Source organism: Globicephala melas, chromosome 10 (assembly GCF_963455315.2).
Source record: "Globicephala melas chromosome 10, mGloMel1.2, whole genome shotgun sequence".
Classification (NCBI taxonomy): domain Eukaryota; kingdom Metazoa; phylum Chordata; class Mammalia; order Artiodactyla; family Delphinidae; genus Globicephala; species Globicephala melas.
Genome location: NC_083323.1, coordinates 63,504,703 through 63,510,862, shown reverse-complemented (window position 1 = coordinate 63,510,862; position 6,160 = coordinate 63,504,703).

The window sequence follows — 6,160 nt, the reverse complement described above, 5'->3', positions numbered from 1 at the left end:
TGTCAAAAGACCAGCTACATACACCCATTTTATGTTTGTGCAAGGACTTCGGGTTTTTTTGGTTTGTTTTTAGAAATTCTTTTTATTTATTTTGGCTGCATTGGGTCTTCGTTGCTGCGCGCGGACTTTCTCTAGTTGCAGCCAGCAGGGGCTGCTCTTCGTTGAGGTGGCTTCTCTTGTAGGCTTCAGTAGTTGTGGCACACGGGCTCAGTAGTTGTGGCTTGCAGGCTGTAGAGCACAAGCTCAGTAGTTGTAGCGCATGGGATTAGTTGCTCCGCAGCATGCGGGATCTTCTCGGACCAGGGCTCAAACCCGTGTCCCCTGCATTGACAGGTGTTTTTTTTTTTTTTTTGCGGTACGCGGGCCTCTCGCCGCTGTGGCCTTTCCCGTTGCGGAACACAGGCTCCGGACGCGCAGGCCCAGCGGCCACGGCCCACGGGCCCAGCCGCTCCGCGGCATGTGGGATCCTCCCGGACCGGGGCACGAACCCGCGTCCCCTGCATCGGCGGACTCTCAACCACTGCGCCAACAGGGAAGCGCCCTGACAGGTGGATTCTTAACCACTGCGCCACCAGGGAAGTCCCAGGACTTCAGTTTTTAAAAGACTTTTTAAGTTATTTCGGGTGACCCTACCAATCCCCTTGTGCATGATTTAAGCCCTCACTGCCCACTCAGGCCTTGGGTATCTGGATTCTGCTCCCTCAAAGGTCCAGTGAGCTCACAGTCACCATATTTTGGATCACTTCTTAGGTCTTGTCCTCTTAAGCATCTCTCTGGTCCATGATGCCATTGAGCTCTGACTGCCCTCCTAAGCTCTAGGTGCCACTGTGTACTGGGGATCTCCACCTGGATGTTTGACCAGCACCGCAAATCAACACACACAATACCGTACTCATTCCTCTTTCTCCTTCCATCCCACCTGCAACAATCTAGACTTCACTCCCAACCTCCTGTTTCTGTTCCTGGTTCTGCTATCAGCACTCTCTTTGATTCTCCTCTCACCCCCACATCCAACCAGTCTGCTTTGGATTTTCCCTCCACAGCCTCTCCAGCTCTTTCTTTCCATTCCCACAGCTACCACCCTAATTAAACCTTCATTATTTCTCTTTTGGGTTTTTTCTTTTCTTTTTTTTAAAAAGCCCCCTCAGCAGGAGGAAATTTCTGGGGGTGATGGAATGCTCCATATCTTGATAGGGATGTGGGTTACATGGGTGTATGCCTGTCAAAACTTATCAAACTGTGTAAGATCTGTGCATTGCACTTTATGCAAATTATTCCTCAAATTCTTTAAAAAGGAAAAAAAAATCAAACACAAACAGAACTATATTTCCACGTCTCCCTTAAAGTTGTATAAGGCCACGTGACTAAGTTCTGGCCTATAAGACATAAACCAAAGTGTTTGAAATATTGTCCTGGACTTCCAGGGAGGCTGCTTAAAGGAAGTTAATTTAACTAAGCAGTGTGTCGCAGTGCCCCACCTCCTCCCCCCCAGTCTCCTTCCCTTCCTTCTTTCTGCTGCCTGGAATACAGATGAGATGAATTACACTCTAGCAGCCGTATTAGACCATGAGGCGACCATGAGGCTGTAAGTAGGATAGCGAACAAAAAGAAGTCATCGGAGACTGGTAACCGTAGAGCCACCATACCAGTCCTGATTGCCTACCACCAGACACCTTTTAACTGAGGCAGAAATGAACTTCTAGGGACTTCCCTGGCAGTCTAGTGGTTAAGACTCTGTGCTTCCACTGCAGGGGGCATGGGTTCGACCCCTGGTTGGGGAACTAAGATCCCACAGGCCACGCGGTGTGGCCAAAAATTAAAAAGAAATAAACTTCTATCTTGTTAAAACAAAAAACAACAAAATAAGCCCCTCGGCCTCAGCCTCTCCCTGCTCTAGCCCATTCTGTTCACTGTTGCCGTCTGTTCAGCGTCAGTCATGTTACCTACCCACCCACTAAAAAGCCTGCATGGGGGCTTCCCTGGTGGCACAGTGGTTGAGAGTCCGCCTGCCGATGCAGGGGACACGGGTTCGTGCCCCGGTCCGGGAAGATCCCACATGCCATGGAGCGGCTGGGCCTGTGGGCCATGGCCGCTGAGCCTGCGCGTCTGGAGCCTGTGCTCTGCAATGGGAGAGGCCACAACGGTGAGAGGCCCACGTACCAAAAAAAAAAAAAAAAAAAAAGCCTGCATGGCTCCACACTGTCCAGTGAATTAAATGCAGACTACCTGCTATGCCAGTTGAAAGCTTTCATCATCTGGTCTTAACCTGCCTTTCCAAACCTGGCTTTGATTCCATTAAAATGAAAGCCTTTTAAAGACAGGAACCTCGTATTTCTCATTTCTGTATTCTCATTGCCTAGTATGATGTCTGACACATTTGATGCTTGATAAATGTTTATAAATTGAATCAAATCCCCTTCACGTTCATGGCATCAGATGAACCTGCGTTGTGTGTTTTCATCTCTGTGTGCAGTTCATGCTCTTCCTTCACCTGTCAAGCTCCTTCCAGGCCAAGCTTGAAGATCACCTCCGCTGTTAAGTCCTGATCCCCTTAGCTAGAAGTGACTTCTCTTATTTCAGAACTTCAGGCACACTTGGGGACCTTAATGTATTTTTCCTTGTGTTGTGGTTATTTGTGTATTCCCGCTCCTCCGTCCCCCTCTCCTCTAAAGAGCGAGCTCACTGATGGCGAGGACAAGATATCTGGAGTCCCTTAGATGCTAGCTGCACAATACCCTCCATATAACAGATTCCAGACAAATGTGTTTTATTCTGAGTAAATACTATATACTATGCAGTACTGAGAAACCATTAAAAAGGAAAACCTAACTATACTAATATAGAAAACCTCTAAGACAAACATATATACCTTAAAGTTTTAAAAAAAAAAGGTAGAATAATAGATGTGATGAGTCCCTTTATATTTTAACCCCTCCCCAAATGTGTGTATAGACACATATATTTAGAAAAGGAACTAGAGGATGCACGCCAAATAGCCGAGGGTGGTAACCTTTGCGGACAGAGTGAGCAGAGGGGAACAAGTCCTACATGCTGCTCTGAACACTTCGGTATTGTCTGGATCTTTTGCAACAAAAATTATTTTGGTTACAAAGATAAATTCTGAAATTAAAATACTGCATGAATGAACATGAGACACAGCAATCCAAGGCGATGTGTGGGAGGTGTTGAGGGAGTTGTGCTAGCGGAGCTAAAGGAGCCAGGCCAGGAGAAAAACGTCCTTGTGACTAGAGGCCATGGCAGCTTTGCATACCTTAAAGGAAAGCAGTGTTTCTAAACAAGGGAGAAAGGGTATAAAGGCAGAGGGCCAGATATTTGGGGAAAATGAACCGACCAGTTTGGCTAAAGTAAGGGATTTAGCCAGAAGACCAGACAGAGGTAATTGGAGAGAGAAGGGAGAGCTGGTTGTGGAGAGCCTTGAATGGCAGTGGGAACCCACTGAAAGCTTCTGAGCAAAGGGTGACCATGCACACTGCACTGAGGCATCGGCTGACTGGAATGGTGCCACTGAGGTGGACGGCTACTGTCTTGTCCAGCTCTGAGGCTTTGTTTGGTAGGTAATCTGAATGGGAAGGGGTGAGAGAGGATGGTAGCAGAAAAGGGCAAAACTAAGACAATGTCACCCACAGAGGGCAGCAAAGCCCTCTTGGACCCGGAAGGGACCATGGAGGAAGGAGTTTTCTCCTTGGATCAAGTTAGGAGGAACCTGAAGGACAGAGAAAAGTAGCATGGTCCTGGGAAAGGCAGGGGAGCAGGCCCAATCCTGACTCAAGGCACAAGTTAATCAGAGGGCCACTTCTGGAGAGGTTTCCACCTTCAAAGGTGTCTGTCAGCAAGTACGAGAAACTACCACAGACCCCTGGCTTCCAAGACTCATGGGGCACCCATCATGTCCAGTTTGGTCAAGGGCAATGACGTCTATTCATTCATCAAGGTTGAGTGACTATCATGCGCCAGATAGTAAGCAAGGCACTGCTTTCTAAATGGTTTTAATATGTTTGACGGATTGTTAATAAAGTCAGCATATACAAATCTGGGTTCGAAATCGAATGGCATGTTTTCAGGAGCATGCCTATGCCCTGGCTGACTAGATGTTTTCTTTTCAGGTATGGTTATGCGCTCGTAACCAGGAATGAAGCATGACCTCCCTCGCGCACCCTGCCCTTTGGCTGTTCTAGCCAGGGATGTCTCATCCCATCAATGCAACATCTGGCATAGGCAAGAACAGATTCTCCATCTCCTATTTATTACCTAAAGGCAGTATTCCTATATTCAGAACCCAGAAAAAAGCTAGCATCCAAATCCCTGTGATGCATCGCCCCACGCTAAGCCCTCCAACCCTTACAAGGTCTTGCACTCTGTCTTAGGACAGCTCTCAACGCTTGTGGGAGGAAGTGCCAGGTGGCCAAGTTCATTCTCAAACCTCCTGCCTGGCCCAGACTCACTGTCCAGACCTCCTCAGAGACAGCTCTCAATGCACCCGGTTTGGAGGAAGGGTCGGGCAGGAAGGGTGCCTGGGCAGAACTGGTCAGCTCTGGGAACAGAGAGCCAGAGTTCTGGCTTGCGAGGCACCCTCTCTACTCCACCACATTCAGCTCAGAAGCCAGCTTTGCTCCTAAGCTCGAGAGAGCCCAGATACTCTCTTCTGCAGCTCATGGCCATAGTGACACAAACAAGGAGACGCTTACCTTCAAGGCTTGATGGTGAACAGTCCTGGCCCAGGTTCCTCACTTCCAGACTCCAACCACTGCCTTCAGCAGCATTGTGCCCTTTACCACACTCAAGGCTCAGATTTCCTCAGGCCTAACCCTTTCTTCCCTTTGCTCAGGAACTCAGGATCATCCTTACCCATCCCAGTAATCAGGGCCAGGAAACCTAATTTGAATGAAAAACCTGCAGAGGAAAAAAGGCACCTGGATCCTGTGACTCCCCAGTGACCAGCCTGACACTCTAACCTCCAGTTACCAGGCTAGAAAGTAGAAAACTGGACTTTGACCCTTCTACCCCCACACCCTTCTGAACTGGGAAAGAGACTATTCTCGGTAGTATAACTGCCTGCAAAGATGCCACTCTCTGCTGCAAGCAGCAAGGGGATATCCCCCCTACACACTTACTCCCCAACTCTCACTACCCCACGTGGTACTCTACGCTTATCCCAAGGATTCCAGAGTATCTCAGAAATAGATTCCCTGGTCTCTCCCTCAGTACCGTGGTTTGACTCCATTCTTAGCACATGTCTGGAAACACAGGAGGTACAAAATAAATACCTGTCAGTTTTCTGCTTTGACCAGTCTAGGTACTTGAAACTGGAAATGATGCAGTGACTCCCCGAAGCCTTCAGACCTTATACCTCTAGTCTGAAAAAGTCATACATACTCACACTCATTCTCCCTGTCACTGCCTCCATCCCACCTGGACCAATCCAAGTACTTCCAATGGCTTTCTCCAGGCTCATTTTAGAAGCTCCCTTGCCCAGATTATCCTGAAGTGGATCCTAGGCCCAGATCCTCTCCCAAGCCATGAATGAAGAGCTATTCGTGTTTCTGGGAAGACAAGGTCGCTGTCTGTCCTAAGAGCTGAATGCTAAACATTTACCTTCCAGGTTAAGTCTCCCTTTCATCTCCACATGTCCCCCCCAACCCCAAAAGATGGAAAGTTTAAGCAAAAGCCACAAGAGAGCTCCCTCCACCTCCTTCCTGGCATCCTAGACCGCCTACTGAGGGACAGAGGGACTAGGTCATCCTCTTCCCCAAGTTGTCAGGGGTCAAAAGACCCCCACTGGCCTGCCATCCAGCTAAAGTCCTCTCCATTATCATGATCTTATGCGAGGTTGTAGCTCTAGAAGTTATCTATTTATTAGTATACAAATAACGTGCTTGGGAAAGTGCTCCTAACTTATCGGTCACCTCAGTCACCAAGCAGGACTTCTGAGGCGCCTAGAAGCAGAAAAGCATCATCTGATTTTGAGCGGTAAGTGGGTAGTGTTCAAAGCTGAAGAGGTTAATAAAGTGATGTCTGGTTGGAGCAGTTTAAGGGTTTCATAAAGGCAGAAGCACTGGTCCTTGAGGGTGATGACTTATTTTAATAGCAAGAGAGGGGCTGAAAAGGAGAATTACCAGGGGAGGCAGCAGGGAGGTAACTG